At 32.2% G+C, this 21964-nt stretch overlaps 1 protein-coding gene across 6 annotated transcripts in view; it reads left to right on the top strand.

The window, feature by feature from the left end:
• Positions 1 to 21964, top strand: part of LOC145296054 (uncharacterized) — a 945555-nt gene that overhangs the window by 466046 nt on the left and 457545 nt on the right. For all 6 annotated transcript variants that reach the window (XM_080142118.1, XM_080142120.1, XM_080142114.1 and 3 more), the window contains one exon: positions 145 to 195. The gene's annotated coding sequence lies outside the window, so the exon portion shown is untranslated. The remainder of the gene's footprint in view (positions 1 to 144; positions 196 to 21964) is intronic.

Raw genomic sequence — 21964 nt, 5'->3', positions numbered from 1 at the left:
TAAAAAATGTGTAGCCAAAACAAAGTTACATAAAAGTGACATTAATTAATCCCAGGCAGCGCTGGTTATAAGTAAAGATATTTTATTTTTATTTTAACAAATTTTTCATTTTTTAAAAATTTGAAATATTTTTTCTTATTTCAGAATGTATTGTTAAAACTTACTCTTGTTGGCAGTTCAAACATTGGATGTTATGTAAGTAATATCACTTATGACTTTATCTTTTTATTTTGTCAATTAAAACAAAGTGCAACGGCTATAATCTTTTTGATTAGATTTTCAATTGCACATTATTATAACATTTAGTTGACATTAACGTCGTCAGCAATAAAGATTTTCAATAAAATTTTTGCTTTGAATTGCAAGAAGCAAATAAAAAGTTTATCTAATATTCTTTGAACGACAAAAAGGATTAAATTATACTAAAGTATTTTCTACCAAAATTTACATTTTTTTTGTTTGTTTTTTTTTTTTTTGACATGTCTCTTTCACATATGATGTGGGTAGCACGTTGGCCATTGTGACATAAAATGACTTTCTTCATGAAACTCTTGTCGTCATGTTTATTTACTACGCCGGCCATTTGTAAATAATCTGATATACGACGCCTGTCGACAGACAACCATCATTATTGCCGTGCGCTAAAAATAGTAACAACCTCTTTTTCATTTCAAACAAAAAAGTAAAAAAAAACACACAAATTCAACCTGTGAACAGTTTTTCATAAATGCCTAAGACTTCGGCCACAAATTAGCTTTTGATGGGAGAGCAAAATGTCTTCTCAGACCCAGACACGACTTTGACGCACCCAGTCAAGTCGACAGAGCTAGGCGGCTCTCAGCAGTAGCAGTAGCAGTTGTTCAAACAGCCCTTATCAGGGCTACTTCTATAATTTTTTTCACAACAAAAAAACGTCTTTTTCAGGCTTAACTTCCAAAAGTTTTTTTCACCTTCAACAAATTGCTGCCTTGCACTCTGAGATGCCTGCCTATTCCTCCAGCTAATTTCAGCTTCTCCTACGGTCTCTAGCTGATCCATGCAGCTTCCAGCAACTCCAGCTCACTCCTGCAGCAGCACCCAGCTGGTTCTGGCGCCTCCAGCCACTCGCTCCACGACCCACTGACATCCACTTCAGCAGCCCACTGACACCTACTTTCTAGTGCCTTCTGACGCCCAGCTCAACAGCTGCTGACACCTTCCAGTGCTCACTGATGTCCAGCTCAGCAAACCGCTTACACGTACCTTCCAGTACCCACTGATGTCCAGCTCAGCAGCCCGCTTACACGTACCTTCCAGTGCCCACTGATGTCCAGCTCAGCAGCCCGCTTACACGTACCTTCCAGTGGCCACTGATGTCCAGCTCAGCAGCCCGCTGACACGTACCTTCCAGTGCCAACTGATGTCCAGCTCCTGATTTTACACTCAATAGCAGATTTTTTTTTTTTTTTTTTTTTTTGCCATACGATCTTTTGTCTTTGGTTGTAAATAAAGATGAAAAGATGAACGGTTCCTATCATAATTTTTTAAACGAACACTGTGTGTTTGTCATTTCTTCTTTGTTACTTTCCTTTGCCCTGTGTTAAATATTCTTAGTTGTACGGTTGATTATGACCTTTTGTTCCCCCCTGCAACACTCTATCAGTTATATGCCATTACTTGAGGTGATTTTTAACTGAATCGTTCTAGTTCTTTCTTGACCTGCCTTTTCCTCAGTTACTCTCAACTGAGATGTATGTACATCACTTTATCTAACCCAAACTGGGTTCAGCATCACCATGTCGTTGTAACACAAAGCTGACCCCATTGCCTTGATAGTAGGAAATCGGAACTGTCATGAAGGTGCACACCACAATTCCACCTAACCATAGTCATACGATTCCTCTGTATCTTTCCTTTATTTCCAAACGAGACGGTTGTTTTGGATGAAGTAGATGGATTCAGACCTACAACTGTCTGCTGAAACAAATTCAAACTTTTACTTTGTTCAAATCGAATTAATGTATAACTATTTAACAAATTTTAATACCGTCTGTCAATTGTTTTCTCAATATCGCAAGGACAGACAACCGATTTTTAAATATAACAAAATGGAGAAATAAGAATAATTTTATGGTGTTATGGTATTTTTCATAACACATCGACGTTTTTTAGTTATTTTATTCTAGTGTTCATGTTTAATCTTTATGGCACGTTTTCTGCATAGTTTTTTGTGTTGACTTGTTAAAGTAGAAATGAGATCATCATCATCAGCAGCAGCAGCAGCAAAGCTGTTGTCTCTGTTACCGTCAAAAGTAATCATGTGAGATGATTGAAATCTGAGATGTTGGGGGCAATATTGGTTAACAATGATGTTGTTGGTTGCATTATGAACCTTGGCTGAAATCAACTTTGTATACATGAATACATGTAAAGACAGTATGAGAGACGTTCGAAAAGTAATGCCTCCTATTTTTTTTTTATTCCGCCCTAATTGATCAGAGGAGATTGCAAATTGCATTGTTATGATAATTGAACTTATACATTCATGACCTGAAAATTTCATATCTCTGTTGTAGATATTGACAGTGTGAAACTCTAAGAAAGCAACTCCTGTCATAGTCATGCATCAGAAGAAGAGATGCGTCATTGAATTCCTCTATGCAGAAAAAAATTAAACTGATCAACATTCACCGACACCTGTTGAACGTTTACAAAGCCGATGCATTTAATGTCAGCACAGTTATATGGGTCCATCAATTTTAGAGTGGCGACAGACATGTGAATGACAAAACATGCTCTGGACTTTTACAATCGAGGCATCAAAAGCGATTGACAAAAGTGCATTGAGAATGGTAGTGACTATTTAGAAAAATAATTTCTGGAGCAAAAACAGTTGTTCGTTTTTTTTAATGGTACCATTCCCATCTTCATAGCTCTTCAACATTTTACTTTTTGAATTAAAAAATAAGAGGCCTTATTTTTGGAACGACCCTTGTATAATTGAAACTTATTAGACTTTGACTGTACTATAAAAAACATTGTATAACAATTTTTATTAGCCATTCATTATTATGTACTAGTTTTTTTTATCATTTTTTATCATTATTATATATTATTATCATTATCTTATCATTTTTTTTAATTCTTATGAGAAAATATTGACATTTTTTTTTTAAGAATTTAATGAAGGAATACATTAGGCACAGCCAAAAAATGGAAGAAAAACCAAGTTGTTTTTTTTTTTTTTTAAATTAAAATCTATTAAAATCCATTTATTCTTGAAATATTTCGATTATGAAAAAAAAGTACACCATTATAAAGTTCATTCTTCACTTTTAATAATCGGTGAAAATTTCGTATTGATTGGATAATTGCTTGATTTTTGGTAGATTTTTAAAGAGACACTTTGTCAAAAATTACTTATTCCCTCCTTTCGTTTTGGCCTTGCCTAGAATACATGTTCTTGATAAAATATATTAAAAAAAAAAAAATGTGCTTAAAGAAAATGATTGGACATCTTTAAATTCAATTAAAAATTTACAATTTTTTTTATACTATGCGTTTTTTAAACAAATAATTTTTTTTTACATAGATATTTTGTAACTTAATTTTAATTATTATGCTATTGTTATTTAATGATTAATTGAACGGATCAATTAGAGTTATAGAACCCCAGTAGGAGGGGAAAAGAAAAGGAACAGCTTTTGGCCAACACCAGTTGATCTTCACCTTTGCACGCGGCATTATGTAAACAAACATAAAAAAAATGAGTTGTTTGTTTTTTCGCCAGGAAGATTTTTTTTTTTTTTAATGTAGGGTGCATTTTTCTTCTTTTTTTTTCAGGAAATTTTTTAATAAAGCTATTTCTTGTTATAAAACTATTAGCAAGAAAAGGTAGGTTTTCTCGTCTAAAAATATTGATTAAATGAAACAAAAACAAAGTGGAGGTGGGGGGATGATAAAAGTTTGCAGATTGAAACGGTTGCATAATCGATTTATCAGAAATGACAAAAAAGAAATTTAAAAAAAACAATCAAAAACAAAAGTGATGCTTAGTTTGGAATGTTTACAAAGACAGTCAACCGGCAAATAGATAGGGCGTGTGACCAATGTACACAGGCAGGAGGAGAGTGACTATATATTGTTATGAAGTGTGAGTAATAACAGAAAGGTGAAACCGAAATGCATTTAGGTAGATTTTTAAGAAATTAAATCATTTTTTACATAGGATTTAAAAAAAAAATTCATTTCGATTTTTGTTGATTTATTTCAATAAATATTCGATTAATACTAAAAAAAAAAAAAAAAAAAAAAAAAAAGCAATTCTATGTGTAATTATCAGAGTTACATTAAGGCAAAAATACCCAGACATTATCAATATCGGTGTTATCTGGAATATACGTCTAATAGAGATAATGGAATTATTCAAATTGAATTATGGAATTACTTTTATTTGTACGGCTAGTTAAATTACTATCGAAGGTTAATATGTGACACTTAGCGTTAATCTTAGCTAATAATTGGGAGGAACACAGCAGTACAAAATTAAAGGAATAAACAGAACTTCAAACTTTGTCTCAATTTCTCTGGTTGTCACCAACTTGTTTCTAATGTTCATTATGACAGTGCATGCACTGTATTCTACTGAAACACAATATGCTTATATATATATATATATATATATATATATATATATATATATATATATATATATATATATATATATATATATGAACAAATGATTAATAAAACATCTTAAAAGACATCTTGAAAAAGAGTTAAAAACATAATTCATTCCATTTGCGCTTTTTTCCAAGGAACTCTGCCTTTTGGATGATTTTGGACCATTTGGAATTTACCCATTGGATTGAAATTTTAAATTCGACCATTTTGGATTTTACCATTTTGGGATTTTTACCCTTCACCGGACTATCCATTCATGTGAAATCTTTTTATTATTTTTCTTTTGCCTCCTGTTCCCCTTACCTCACCCTTTTTTTAACCAAGTAAGATCTTTGACTTACTTGTAGTTTCATTAAATACTTTTATATGCAAAATCCGATCCTGCATTTTGCTAATTCCTGCCCTCTGATGAGAAGGAGAGTATTTCTTCGAAACTCCGCGGATTAAGGACTATCCACTTATCTTGTGCTTCCTTTTTTAAAATTAAATATGTTTTTAACTCTTTTTCAAGATGTCTTTTAACATGTTTTATTAATCATTTGTTCATATTATAAGCTCTATTTCCTTTTCGGTTTTATTGAGCTTTTTACATCTGGCTGAGTTTATTTTACTTGTAAATATTAACTCTTTAATATTTATAATATATTTTAAGTTTACCATTTTGATTACCTTAGTAAACTTATTGTAACTTTTATTTTATATATATATATATATATATATATATATATATATATATATATATATATATATATATATATATATATATATATATATATATATATATATATATATATGACACTAGGTAAAGCGACTCTTTCTTTTTAAAATAAAATAAAACAAAAACCTTTTCTCTTTTTGTTCTAGATGTGTGGACTTACACAATTATCTTTTCTTTCTTTTTTGTACATCCTAGTGTAGTCATCATCGATATCATCTTAAAGTTCCCCAATTTGAGGGTTTTGTGGAGGGGAGAGTCACCTCTTAACGACTATTATTCTCATATCTACTTCGACTCCACAGAGTAGTAGTGCTTATTAGAATCCCATCCAAGGATTAAATAGAATTTGTCCTCGGCTTATTCCTATGCTATCTTGAACACCCTTGTGCAAGGTGTTCACTCCTACTTAATCTACGCAACCCTAAAAATCCACATTTCCCAGCCCCTTTTACTTTTTTCTACCAGTCCTATTTCCAAACTCGACCACCTCTCTCTACCCCTAATTATTCTAGGTATGACACAAAACTGCATTCACTAGTGAAGCAACAAATTAAGAATTTTGAGTAATGTGGAGGGACCTCTTAGTTATTATCATTCTCAGGTTCACTCTGAACCTGTTAGGATCACATCTCTGAATTAAATCGAATTTGTACTAGGTAACACACCAAACTGCCTCGGATATCCTTGGGCAAGGTGTTCAATTCAACCAGACTTCACCATCCGTAAAAGTTCAACTTTCTACCTGCTTATTTTACCCACCCTATTTCCAAACCCTATCAAGCTTTCTCTATTCTCTACTGTTGTAAGACCTAAATTTCAAAGCTTTTAGAAATGTGGAGTCATCTATTAGTTGTCATTGCTCCCAGTTCCACTCCCACCGAGAATAAAATCAGGTATCAGGATCCCATCTGTTGGTTTCGATACAATTTATCAACTACAGATTATTTATTTACAAAACAAATTTATATACAAACCATTTGTATACAAAATAAAATCTGTTAAATATTTGAAAATATTAAAAACTTGAAGCATAAAAACGTTTTTATTAACAATAACTGTATTCAAAAAAGGGTTGATATGACGTAAAACAAATAAAAACGTTTTTATTAACAATAACTGTATTCAAAAAAGGGTTGATATGACGTAAAACAAATAAAAACGTTTTTATTAACAATAACTGTATTCAAAAAAGGGTTGATATGACGTAAAACAAATAAAAACGTTTTTATTAACAATAACTGTATTCAAAAAAGGGTTGATATGACGTAAAACAAATAAAAACGTTTTTATTAACAATAACTGTATTCAAAAAAGGGTTGATATGACGTAAAACAAATAAAAACGTTTTTATTAACAATAACTGTATTCAAAAAAGGGTTGATATGACGTAAAACAAATAAAAACGTTTTTATTAACAATAACTGTATTCAAAAAAGGGTTGATATGACGTAAAACAAATAAAAACGTTTTTATTAACAATAACTGTATTCAAAAAAGGGTTGATATGACGTAAAACAAATAAAAACGTTTTTATTAACAATAACTGTATTCAAAAAAGGGTTGATATGACGTAAAACAAAACATCCTGTTTTTTTTTTTTTCTTTTTTTCACATTTTTTTTTTACTCACTTTCACCCCAAACAAGGCACATTGCCCCTTGCTATGTAAGGGGCTACTAATTGGGACCATGACTATAAAAAATTAAGATGTTGGTTTAGGTTGTATTTGAACTTTTGCATATCAGTACAGTTTGGGAAGCAGATAGAAGGAAGAGAAGTCCAAAGTCTAGCCGTTCTAGGGAAGAAGCCATTAGAGTAGAATACTTTCTGACATTTAGGGACCTCAACTTTCTTTGAGGGTCGCTGAATGGCCTAGAAGAACTGATCGATCCAAGTTGCCATTGTGAAGATCACATTTCTTTTGGAACTGTCTGTAAAAAGACGCCGATCTTGAAAATAATACTGTTCAACACCAAGCTGCCATAGCTAGCCGGCAACATCGTTGCAATATACTACGTCATTTTCCTGAGTGAAATATGGCAAGAATTCAATATGGTGTTTTCTATAGAAGGTTATGTGTATTCCAGGCTGAAGTAGATTTTTTTCTTTGAATCTTGAAGCTAAAAGTTCAGAAGATTTTTGGGGGGAAGGTTGAGATTTCTAGTCAGATCATTAAGAAAGAGAAAAACAGCTGTGGTAGTGAAGGAGGAGGAAAACCGACATTTGAAACAGTGGCTTCACTACCGTCAGTGGACAAAACAGGTTTGGCTTTCTTCAGAACCAAGCAATCCGAATTCAGGCAAACCTTTAAACACTGAAACAGAAATTCCATTGCAGTATGGAATTGGTCTAATTGCAGACTTGAGGTTTGGATAAACCAACAAATTCCTGTTCTTCCAGTTGATTCTTTTCGTTTTGATTGCACAGAAATAGCAATCATCAAAATGGTTTTTCGGTTCATGCCAGACCGTTGGAATACCAAAGCGGAGTGACTTTCTATCCTTTTTTGTCCACTGTTGAAGATGCTCAACACATTCCTTGCATACAATATGGGGTGCTCATACCTTATCTTGATCAGCCAACATTACTTTGAAGTAAGCAAAAGTAGCACACTTCACAAATTCACTGATTTCTTTCCTGTTGGATTACAACGTATTTTCCCCGCAAATATAGTAAAACACGTTTGGATTGCTTAAACAATGTCACCTAGGAGATGATGCAGCCATGCTTAATTTTTGCTCCGAAAATCTGTGACAAAAGTAAAATAATGCAGGTTAATGATTTCCTTTCTAACTTATAAATGAATTCCTAACATTAAGAGAATAAGGACCCAGAAATCAACAAAAACATGTCACAATCGGTATGCCTATTTACTACTCAGTGTCCACTTCTTACCAACTATATACCTCACTGTATAGCAAATTTGACTTTCACTTTAAGGTTTATGTTGTCATAATCAATTAACATACATAGCAATAACAACCTACAATTGTAATTATGAAGCTAGAATATATATAGAAACACAACTAATGTACTATCGTCGCACACACTTACGCTTCAGTCAGGTAAATTCTAAAAAATAATGACTCTGAAGACTAGTACATAATCCACAAAAAAACAAAGTAAAAACTGAAAGAGAAAAAATTATGGGTATGAGAAAGTAAAAACAATAACAACAAACGAGGGTGGAAAAAGGAGGAGTTCAAGAAATTGAAAGACTGAATAGGTTCGTAAAGAAATGGGACATGAAATGTCATGTTGCATGACAAAGTGAACAAACACATTGTCCAGACGAAGAAATGAGTAAAACATACCGTTGATGCCAAGGATGGGAGTGGATAAAGAAGAAAGAGGTATGCTGTGTCGTCATTGGTTGCAAAAAAGAAGTAAAGACCAACCGGAAGAGGAAATTAGGAAGAAAGTAACTAAAAAGGAGATAATGGGTTCAAAACAGGGAGATAGAACACACAAATTAAGGTAAAAAAGGTATAAAATAGCAAATATCTCAACAACTTGATCTGATAAGAAAAGATTAATATGATTTTCGGAATCAGCACCCCTAAATTAGTTTAAATCAGCTTAGAAACCTTGGGCACCAAAAAATGTGTTGGCCAGTGTTATTAATTGGACCAAATCGTTATATAATTTTGTTCAAATAATGTTGCTTTAATCTCTAATTATAAAATTATTGAATGTAAAAAGCTTATAAAACTGTCTTTTAATATATTAGAATGTACTAAGAATTTTAAAACCAGAAATAAATCCATATATAACAGTTTAAATGTTTCTAAATTCCTTTCACATTTCGAACGGTCACAAAATAATTCCTTAATATTTTAAAACTATTAACAAACCATTGAAATAGCTGACTTATTTACAAATAAACAAAAATACATTCTAGTGGATTTAATTTTGTAATTAAATTATTTTCTTAAATGCGATTTATTAAAAGTTCATTTTAGTGTTTGATGCTATAACATATTTTATTTCAATACGTAATTAGCCTCACCTTGTCTTCTTCTTTGTAACTTCTCTCTTAATGACATAATGTTGCTAGTCTCAGTCTTTTCTATGAATACTATTATTGCATGTGTCCTCTAGAATTATCTGATCTCTTCCCTACTTCTTTTGCTTTCGCTTGTTTGACTCATTGATCTAGTGGTATTCATCAATTCACTGTTTTTATATCTCGTTATAATGCAGCTTCCTATTCTAGTAGCTTCTTTCTAAGAATCACAGGTTTGTGGAACTCTTTTCCTGCTGTTTTCCCCTTTTAACCTTCGTTTTTTTTTTTTTTTTTCAAGACTAAGGTCAATAGGCAATTATCTTTCATTCTTGTTAGTTTCTTACATTAAGTGGCTTCACACCTTGTCTGGAGCGATTTTCATACAAAAAAAATTTTTGTTAAATAGTAAATATAAAAATAATAAGTCATGTAGAGGTAAAGAATGCATACATACACGGAAGTGCCGTTCCATTCTATCAAAATAGAGATTTTTTATAATAGAAAAATTTTCAATCATTTTAAAGCAGACTGAAACATTTGTAAAAACCTCACACTTAGTGAATTCTTTGAGATATTTTTTATCTTACGAGGCGCATGCAATAAGTAATGCCCCTGACCCACTTCCAGTTGTCTGATCTAGCTAAAATTTTGCATGTGCAATGATTTATATCTCTAGGGTTATATGGTAAATTGCAGCTGTGAACTAATTGTGGTTTCTATTTTACAGGTGTTTGAACTGAGTCAGGTGTGAAATGGAGCTTGTTTAATTTTGAGCAGTGATCCGGTTTTTGTATTTGAAAGGACGCACACCACAGGAGGCTTTTGATGAAATGAAAGAAACTTATGATGATAATGCCCCATCATATGACCTTGTAAAACGCTGGCATCATGAATTGAAACATGGCCGGAAGTCTGTGGAAACAGCTCCCAGACCTGGTAGCCTCTCTTCTGCCATTGATGAGGCATCTGTCCGTCAAGTTGAGACTGACATTTTGGAAGATCGGCGCATTACTATTCGCCAAATAGCCCAAGATGTCAAGATTAGTACAGGGTCTGTGGAAACTATCATTCATGACCATTTACATATGCATAAGGTGTCTGCCAGATGGATTCCCAGGTTGCTCACACCATTCCAGAAGCGAGAACGCGTCAAGTGCTCAAGGATGAATTTGGAGATGTGCCAAGAAGATGAGTCAAAGTTTTTCAAAAGACTGATTACACAGGATGAAACCTGGGTCCATCACTATGATCCAGAGACCAAAGCCCAGTCAATGCAGTGGAAGCACTTGAACTCACCACCTCCAAAGAAGGCAAGGGTGCAGCCATCCGCTGGCAAGGTCATGCTCACATTCTGAGGCCAGGATGGAGTAGTGATGACAGATTTCCTGGCAAAGGGTACCACAATTACAGGAGCCTATTATGCTTCACTTTTGAGGAAATTAAGGGAAGCTATCAAAATCAAGAGGCGAGGCAAGATCAGCAAAGGTGCCCTCCTCCTGCAGGACAACGCTCTGGTCCACAACTCGCATATCGCCAGATCAGAAGCATGGGCGTGTGGTTATGAAATCCTCCCCACATCCCATCCTCCCTACTCTCCTGATCTTGCACCCTCTGACTTTCACCTCTTCTCAGCCATGAAGTTGTTTTTGAAAGGAAAGTGTTTCCCAGATGATGCAGTCTTGATTTCTGAAGTCACATCGTGGTTGGAGGATCAACCTGGGGTGTTCTACAAAAACGGTCTCCAGAGCTGTATCAAACGATGGGAGAAATGTATAACTCTGGGTGGTTCCTATGTAGAGAAAGACTAATAACTGTGCCAAGTTTTGTTGCTCTACTGCTATGGGAAATGGGTCAGGGGCATTACTTATTGCACGCCCCTCGTATTTCATTTTTATTCATTAACTTTTCTGTTTAATTATTATTTTTTCTTTTTAACTTTCTCAAATCTTTCATCAATCTTATATTTACCTAAAGTAAGGAATTGCAGACAATGGGTTTGGTGTGTTGTGTTCAGGTTCTGTCATGATATCACGTTACTTTCTGTATTACTTTGCAAAAGGTATGAGCCCAACTGCTTTCTATCCAGCTTAGGGTGAAATATTAAGACAGACTAAACTCAACTAAACTTAAGCATAGTCTCGGAGAAGGAAAACTCTGATATGACACTTGCAATTTGGTATGTTTGTGTCACGTGATCCTGTCATTGTGTCCTTGAACAGTTATTGCTTACCTGTTGGAGAGAGTGGGTCTTGTTCTCTGTAATCCACTTAAAACAATTTTATATGCAGAGGTTGTCTGATAATTTAGGGCCATCATTTTTCTGTATGGATTAGTTACCATCAATTATCTAAGACAAAATGTAGTGGAAAAAAAAAACAATTAGAGTATGTGTTCTTTTTATACATATACAACTTCTAGGTATGACAGCAAGATTTTTTTTTTTTACACAGGCATCACCACATTATCAAGGTCAAGAGGCCACTCAAGGATAAGGGTTAAACAGTGTACAGTAGAAATCGGACAATATAGTAATCATTAGTAATGAAAATTCGGTAAATTTGTTAACTTATATGGAACGGCTCATCAAGAACCTATTTACGTTAGACTTGAAGACAACCATATTGTAGTCAGCCGGAAAGCAGGAAAACAGAAGACAATTCCATAGGCATGCAGTTCTAAGAAAGAAGCTTTGTTCATGGAATCTACGTTTAGGTTTAGGCATAGATAAGGAGTGGGGGGGGAATTATTGATAGTGTTTTCAGCTAGACGAGTGTTCCTTGTGAAAGTTTGGCGAGGGGGGACCATAGACTGAAGCTCAGTTGAACGCTTTCCATGAAAATAACGATACATCAGAGACAAACTCGCAACATCTCTTCTGTTGCAGGGAAGAGAAAAGGACATCTCCTATAAGGCTACAAAGTCTATTTTAAGTCCTTTCCAGCAGCTCCTGCCCAGATGTGGCAACAGTATTCCATCCTTGATTAAATTGGATACGAAACAAAAATGGTTTTTAAAAAACAAACAATGCCTACAGTTTTATCGTTTGATACACAAGCATGTGTGTGTGTGTGCAACATGAAAGGTTGACGATTGACAACATAGTGTGAAAAGTTTGAGTTAATGAGTAAATAAAATGGCCGCATGTAAATCACCCAGCTCTCATTTTCTACTCAATTGACCACAATGTTGTTATTTATGTACTTAGAAAAAGTCAGGATTTTATTGAGTTACTCTCTAGTCAACTCACATGGAATTAACTTTGTAGTATGCAATATTTTGAACAGAGGAGGCTAGTCAAAGTCAGCAAATTTAGTTGGAGGTCAGAGATTAGAATTGAGTCTTTTAGGTGCGTGGGCAGGGTAACCAGATTAGGATTCATTTCCTATTTCCACCGACTGCCTATCTCTAAGATGTGGAGTTGGTAATTTTTTCTTGAGTGAGAATCAGGATATTTTTTTGCTCATGACAACTCATTTTGATTTTTTTTTTGTTGTTGTTTTATTTTGTTTTCAGTTAATTTCTGATATCTGTTGATGTGGAGTCGGCAGTTTTTTCTGTGATGAGACTTAAAGTCGGTTATTTAATGAAATTTTTTAACTAATTCTAAAGGCAGGAGTTAATTGTTTTTGTTTTTTTTTAATTGAATACCAATATCTGGGGTGTGGAGTCAGCAATTTTTTCCACTCTGGGAGTCAGTCTGTTTTTTTTTTTTTTTTCAACCAAATTCTCAGCTCACTTTCTCATGAAAAGCAATGTACATATGTGCTTATGTGCATGTGTGCTTGTGTGCATATGTGCATGTGTGCGTATGTGCATGCGTACATATGTGCTTATGTGCATGTGTGCTTATGTGCAAAAAAGAAAATATCAGAGTACACAGTATGAATACAATTTTTTTAATTGAATACCAATATCTGGGGTGTGGAGTCAGCAATTTTTTCCACCCTGGGAGTCATTCTGTTTTTTTTTTGTTTTTTTTTTTTTCAACCAAATTCTCAGCTCACTTTCTCATGAAAAGCAATGTACATATGTGCTTATGTGCATGTGTGCATATGTGCTTATGTGCATGCGTGCATATGTGCGTATGCAAAAAAAAATATCAGAGTACACAGTATGAATACAATATTGAATACAATAATCTAGATGAGATCTTATTAAAGTCTTGGATATTCTAAAAATGCTTCATTAAGTCTAATCAGCCAACCAACCATTTCATTTACCTTTTGTGATAAAAAACAAATGAGATTTACATTATCATTAAAGTCTACACCCAAATCGCAGTCTTCAGTCACATCTTTTTTATTCTTCTATTGTTTAATTTGTATTTATATTTTATTTTATCCACACATGTAAAAAGTTTTACAGTTTTCTGTATTAAACTTTGATTTCCATGTATTTTTCCCCAGTTTGCTATTTTTGTATCATTAATAAAGATTTTATTTGCGTTTACTAATTTGATTATTTTATTTTAGTTGTATTTGCACACGTGAACAGGGTGTACCTTCCCCTTACATTCGAATAGAAACCTTAGAAATCAAAACTTTCAGGGTTCCTCTCCACTGCATTTGATCAATTTTACTTTTACTCTTTGGGGGTTTTCCTGCAGATTATAAAGAGTTCAAGTAGTTGTGATTAGGTGAGGCTAATTTTCATTATTTTAATATTATCTGTGAAGACTTTTCTAACATTGGTGGATGCTGATTGTGATGAGAGGTTAAATGAATATTAATGACATCCTTACATTTTGAAATGTTAAAGTATAATGGTTATTACCGTGGTCCTTGGACATATTACTAGCAGAGATACCCGGTGTTGCCTGGAGTAAGAAAAGTATTTCTATCAAAACTTCCATCTTTGTATTCGTCTCTCTATTTTTTCCTCTTTCCTCCTCTCCTAGTTTCCCTCTCCCTTTTCCCACCTCCGTTTTTTTGGTCCAGCCCATTACTCATTCTGGACATACACACAGACAACTCATTTTATAGATTCCTCGAGGGATGAATCAGCATAAGAGAATTAATTCCTTGAAAAAAAAAATCAATTATTTCCCTTTAGTTCGCACTCTCACGAAATTTGTGCCAGGTTTTTTTTTTGTTTTTTTTTTCTAAATCTTAGATATTATTCAACTGAGGTCATGCCAATAAAAAATACCAACTTTGTGAGTATTTGTTTTGTAGTTTTTACTTTTAGCAGGACATAAAAACATACTCACAATCAACTGCCCTTTAGAGATTCGGTTTAGTCAAGGAACCATCGTGAAGAGAGCAATTTAATTTATACATAAACCTTGATATTTTAACGGATATATCAACATTGGTTGTATTCAATTCAGATTTAAGCGGCAACATATTTTTAGTAATGTGGACTGTGAAATCCGAACAAAATTGGAGAAAATTGTCCGATTTCGAGTAAAATAAATGAAAACAAATGATACATTATAAAAAATGACCAAAACTAAAAATATCAAAATCTTTGTGATATTTTTAATGATGGCTTCTTTTTGAAAAACATTTAATACCGACACAAAAATGTTTATATTGTTTCATCATGTATCACTTTGTTTCTAAATTCTATTCTTTTAGATATTTTTCATGAAAAAAAAAAACTCCCAAGGCTTTGAAAAACGCGTCCATCCTCTTTCAAATTAAAACCTTTTAAAGTATAGTATGCATCTGAAAATAAATAAAATATACTATACATATAAATTATTGCTAATAAAAAAGGAAGATTTTTTCCATCAAAGTTGGAGTCAGATCTTTTAAAAGTTGGAAACAAGAGAAAGAATTCTCTTTGTATATAAAATAAATAACTTTATTTATGTTTTAAGGAATATCATGCTTATAAAAAAATAAATTTATTGAATTTAATGAAATGCCTCAAATAAAATTTGCAATAAATTTTAATCTCTGAGTTCCGCATTGAAAATGTAGGTCAATAAGGTGATACTTGTTAAAATGTCGACTACAAAAAATACAACTTATTTAGCAAAAGGATTATTATGAAAATTGACATAAATCTCATATATTAACATTCATTCTTGATTCTCAAAAGAATGCAGAAAAAAAGACCATCTTCTGTAAGCATAGGGGTATTTTTAGTTGATTGAGGAATTATTTTTTAATGGAACTGCCAGTATTTAATGAAGCTTAACAGAGAGGAGTTTATAGAAAGTCTAAGGTAATACAAAGGAACACTATGGACAGCTAATCCTCATCTTGTAAGGGAAGACGTAAATATATTGATTATAGTATATCTTAAAATATGGCAGATAAAAGTCGGCTCAACTTTAGAATTACTAGTTCAACCTGAACTATTACTATATGTTCAAACGTAAACAGATTTATGACGCATTAATTTTCATATGTATCGAGAATTCAAAAGTTTTGTGCATGATTGTTTCTGAGACAATATGGATTTTTATTGATATCAAGCTACTTCAGTACAACACTACAAAAAGATTAATACCTTGGGTTGGCCAACCATTAATCTTTGATTAAATTATTTGAAAGGGTGTTGAAAAGGTAATTTAACTTTTTCTTTTTTTTTTTTTTTGATAAAAAGACAAAATTCAAAAGTAGTCTCTTTCTCTACGTAGAAATAAGAAATAATACTTGTAATGATCTTCCCTATTGTTTATAATGGACCATTCCAAGCTGTTTTATAATCAGTTTTTTTTTTTTACTTTGTTGAGAAAGAAAGAGAGAGGAGGTACACATGTAACCGTGATATAAAATGTATAAAAATAAAAACGAGAAAGAATGAGATTAAAGTTTAAGAAGACGTAGATGCTTGGGTGAGTAAATTGTGGATTAGAACAATTTAAAGGATTGTTTTCTAAACATAACTAAATCCCAAGACCAAGGATCATTTAACCTTTATTTTGAGTGATTAAATATATATAGGAAAACGCTATAAGGCAACAAACGATTATTAACTTTAGTATAGCATCATCACCATTGTTGTTTCATTAAAGTGCCTGTCTATGTAAGAGTTAGGAAATTTTAAGCTTGGTTTAGGAAATTCCTTCGGATTAAATCTACAAGATAAATAACTTGCACTTACTGTCAACAGAAAATGAGTGCATTATTTTGTGAGCTTTAGTATTTTTTGAATTTTTTCTGAATTTTCTTTTTACTGTGAAAAAAGTAAAATTTTCATATGAAAATCTTGAGCATGATAAGTAAAAAAAAAATGATTGTGTACAGTTTAAAAGGAAGAATTATTTCTCTTACTCTTAGTCGGTACTAAAATCATGGTCGAGTGTTCCAGTTGAAAATCAGTGTCATCAGCGCATGTTCATTTCAATATTGTTTGTAGCTATCCTCAGTGATTGATAATTAGTATTTGGAGTTTGTGTTAGATGTAAAAGGCAAATACAAACATAATCTATTTTTTTTATGTGTGTGTTTGTTATCACAAAACATTGTTTGCTATATCAAAGCTCTTCAGTGTAGCTAGCTGAGCGAGTTTTTGAAGCTGTGATTTGAAACCAGATCATTTTATCATCATAATCTCTTAGCTCTGTTCTATCAACTTTTACAATGAAGGGAAATTTATAATGCCTTTGCATTTTTACAATGAAGGGGAATTTATAATGCCTATGCATGTTTACAATTAAGGGAAATTTATAATGCCTATGCATGTTTACAATGAAGGGAAATATATGTTTACAATGAAGGGCAATTTATAATGCCGTTGCATGTTTACAATGAAGGGCAATTTATAATGCCTATGCATGTTTACAATGAAGGGCAATTCATAATGTCTATGCATGTTTACAATGAAGGGCAATTTATAATGCCTTTGCATGTTTACAATGAAGGGAAATTTATAATGCCTATGCATGTTTACAATGAAGGGCAATTTGTAATGCCTCTGCATGTTTACAATGAAGGGAAATTTATAATGCCTATGCATGTTTACAATGAAGGGAAATTTAAAATGCCATTGCATGTTTACAATGAAGGGAAATTTATAATGCCTTTGCATGTTTATAATGAAGTGAAATTTATAATGCCTATGCATGTTTATAATGAAGTGAAATTTATAATGCCTTTGCATGTTTATAATGAAGTGAAATTTATAATGCCATTGCATGTTTATAATGAAGGGAAATTTATAATGCCATTGCATGTTTACAATGAAGTGAAATTTATAATGCCTTTGCATGTTTATAATGAAGTGAAATTTATAATGCCTTTGCATGTTTATAATGAAGTGAAATTTATAATGCCTTTGCATGTTTATAATGAAGTGAAATTTATAATGCCTATGCATGTTTACAATGAAGGGAAATTTAAAATGCCTATGCATGTTTACAATGAAGGAAAATTTATAATATCTTTGCATGTTTACGAATAAAGGTGTGTGCCTTTGCATGTTTACAATGAAGGGAAATTTATAATGCCTATGCATGTTTACAATGAAGGGCAATTTGTAATGCCTCTGCATGTTTACAATGAAGGGAAATTTATAATGCGTATGCATGTTTATAATGAAGGGAAATTTCTAATGCCTATGCATGTTTACAATGAAGGGAAATTTATAATGCCTATGCATGTTTACAATGAAGGGAAATTTAAAATGCCTATGCATGTTTACAATGAAGGGAAATTTATAATGCGTATGCATGTTTACAATGAAGGGAAATTTCTAATGCCTATGCATGTTTACAATGAAGGGAAATTTCTAATGCCTTTGCATGTTTACAATTAAGGGAAATTTCTAATGCCTTTGCATGTTTACAATGAAGGGAAATTTAAAATGCCTTTGCATGTTTACAATGAAGGGAAATTTATAATGCCTCTGCATGTTTACAATTAAGGGAAATTTATAATGCCTATGCATGTTTACAATGAAGGGAAATTTATAATGCCTCTGCATGTTTATAATGAAGGGAAATTTATAATGCCTATGCATGTTTACAATGAAGGGAAATTTATAATGCCTATGCATGTTTACAATGAAGGGCAATTTGTAATGCCTCTGCATGTTTATAATGAAGGGAAATTTATAATGCCTATGCATGTTTACAATGAAGGGAAATTTAAAATGCCTATGCATGTTTACAATGAAGGGAAATTTATAATGCGTATGCATGTTTACAATGAAGGGAAATTTATAATGCCTATGCATGTTTACAATGAAGGGAAATTTATAATGCCTATGCATGTTTACAATTAAGGGAAATTTATAATGCCTTTGCATGTTTACAATGAAGGGAAATTTATAATGCCTTTGCATGTTTACAATGAAGGGAAATTTATAATGCCTCTGCATGTTTACAATGAAGGGAAATTTATAATGCGTATGCATGTTTATAATGAAGGGAAATTTATAATGCCTATGCATGTTTACAATGAAGGGAAATTTATAATGCCTTTGCATGTTTACAATGAAGGGAAATTTATAATGCCTTTGCATGTTTACAATGAAGGGAAATTTATAATGCCTATGCATGTTTACAATGAAGGAAAATTTATAATGCCTATGCATGTTTACAATGAAGGGCAATTTGTAATGCCTCTGCATGTTTACAATAAAGGGAAATTTATAATGCCTATGCATGTTTACAATAAAGGGCAATTTGTAATGCCTTTGCATGTTTACAATTAAGGTAAATTTATAATGCCTATGCATGTTTACAATTAAGGGAAATTTATAATGCCTTTGCATGTTTACAATGAAGGGAAATTTATAATGCCTCTGCATGTTTACAATGAAGGGAAATTTATAATGCCTTTGCATATTTATAATGAAGGGAAATTTATAATGCCTATGCATGTTTACAATGAAGGGAAATTGATAATGCCTATGCATGTTTATAATGAAGGGAAATTTATAATGCCTATGCATGTTTACAATGAAGGGAAATTTCTAATGCCTATGCATGTTTATAATGAAGGGAAATTTATAATGCCTATGCATGTTTATAATGAAGGGAAATTTATAATGCCTATGCATGTTTACAATGAAGGGAAATTTATAATGCCTATGCATGTTTATAATGAAGGGAAATTTATAATGCCTATGCATGTTTATAATGAAGGGAAATTTATAATGCCTATGCATGTTTACAATGAAGGGAAATTTATAATGCCTATGCATGTTTACAATGAAGGGCAATTTGTAATGCCTCTGCATGTTTATAATGAAGGGAAATTTATAATGCCTATGCATGTTTATAATGAAGGGAAATTTATAATGCCTATGCATGTTTACAATGAAAGGAAATTTCTAAGGCCTATGCATGTTTATAATGAAGGGAAATTTATAATGCCTATGCATGTTTATAATGAAGGGAAATTTATAATGCCTATGCATGTTTACAATGAAGGGAAATTTATAATGCCTATGCATGTGTATAATGAAGGGAAATTTATAATGCCTATGCATGTTTACAATGAAGGGAAATTTCTAATGCCTATGCATGTTTATAATGAAGGGAAATTTATAATGCCTATGCATGTTTATAATTAAGGGAAATTTATAATGCCTATGCATGTTTACAATGAAGGGAAATTTATAATGCCTATGCATGTTTATAATGAAGGGAAATTTATAATGCCTTTGCATGTTTACAATGAAGGGAAATTTATAATGCCTATGCATGTTTACAATGAAGGGAAATTTATAATGCCTTTGCATGTTTACAATGAAGGGAAATTTATAATGCCTTTGCATGTTTACAATGAAGGGAAATTTATAATGCCTATGCATGTTTATAATGAAGGGAAATTTATAATGCCTTTGCATGTTTACAATGAAGGGAAATTTATAATGCCTTTGCATGTTTACAACGAAGGGAAATTTATAATGCCTATGCATGTTTACAATGAAGGGAAATTTATAATGCCTATGCATGTTTACAATTAAGGGAAATTTATAATGCCTTTGCATGTTTACAATGAAGGTAAATTTATAATGCCTATGCATGTTTACAATGAAGGGAAATTTATAATGCCTTTGCATGTTTACAATGAAGGGAAATTTATAATGCCTATGCATGTTTACAATGAAGGGAAATTTATATACCTATGCATGTTTACAATGAAGGGAAATTTATAATGCCTTTGCATGTTTACAATGAAGGGAAATTTATAATGCCTATGCATGTTTACAATGAAGGGAAATTTATAATGCCTATGCATGTTTACAATGAAGGGAAATTTATAATGCCTATGCATGTTTACAATGAAGGGAAATTTCTAATGCCTATGCATGTTTACAATAAAGAGAAATTTATAATGCCTTTGCATGTTTACAATGAAGGGAAATTTATAATGCCTTTGCATGTTTACAATGAAGGGAAATTTATAATGCCTATGCATGTTTACAATGAAGGGAAATTTATAATGCCTTTGCATGTTTACAATTAAGGGAAATTTATAATGCCTATGCATGTTTACAATGAAGGGAAATTTATAATGCCTTTGCATGTTTATAATGAAGGGAAATTTATAATGCCTATGCATGTTTATAATGAAGGGAAATTTATAATGCCTATGCATGTTTACAATGAAGGGAAATTTCTAATGCCTTTGCATGTTTACAATGAAGGGAAATTTATAATGCCTTTGCATGTTTACAATGAAGGGAAATTTATAATGCCTTTGCATGTTTACAATGAAGGGGAATTTATAATGCCTATGCATGTTTACAATGAAGGGAAATTTATAATGCCTTTGCATGTTTACAATGAAGGGAAATTTATAATGCCTATGCATGTTTACAATGAAGGGAAATTTATAATGCCTTTGCATGTTTATAATGAAGGGAAATTTATAATGCCTATGCATGTTTATAATGAAGGGAAATTTATAATGCCTATGCATGTTTACAATGAAGGGAAATTTCTAATGCCTTTGCATGTTTACAATGAAGGGAAATTTATAATGCCTTTGCATGTTTAAAATGAAGGGAAATTTATAATGCCTTTGCATGTTTACAATGAAGGGAAATTTATAATGCCTATGCATGTTTACAATGAAGGGAAATTTATAATGCCTTTGCATGTTTACAATGAAGGGAAATTTATAATGCCTTTGCATGTTTACAATGAAGGGAAATTTATAATGCCTTTGCATGTTTACAATGAAGGGAAATTTATAATGCCTTTGCATGTTTACAATGAAGGGAAATTTATAATGCCTATGCATGTTTACAATGAAGGGAAATTTATAATGCCTTTGCATGTTTACAATGAAGGGAAATTTATAATGCCTTTGCATGTTTACAATGAAGGGAAATTTATAATGCCTTTGCATGTTTACAATGAATGGAAATTTATAATGCCTTTGCATGTTTACAATGAAGGGAAATTTATAATGCCTATGCATGTTTACAATGAAGGGAAATTTATAATGCCTTTGTATGTTTACAATGAAGGGAAATTTATAATGCCTTTGCATGTTTACAATGAAGGGAAATTTATAATGCCTTTGCATGTTTATAATGAAGGGAAATTTATAATGCCTATGCATGTTTATAATGAAGCGACATTTATAATGCCTATGCATGTTTATAATGAAGGGAAATTTATAATGCCTATGCATGTTTACAATGAAGGAAAATTTATAATGC

Source organism: Euprymna scolopes, chromosome 16 (genome assembly GCF_053919585.1).
Source record: "Euprymna scolopes isolate OS-2025 chromosome 16, ASM5391958v1, whole genome shotgun sequence".
Lineage (NCBI taxonomy): Eukaryota > Metazoa > Mollusca > Cephalopoda > Sepiida > Sepiolidae > Euprymna > Euprymna scolopes.
The sequence above is the reverse complement of the archived record's forward strand: the minus strand, read 5'-3'. Positions and strand labels throughout refer to the sequence as shown.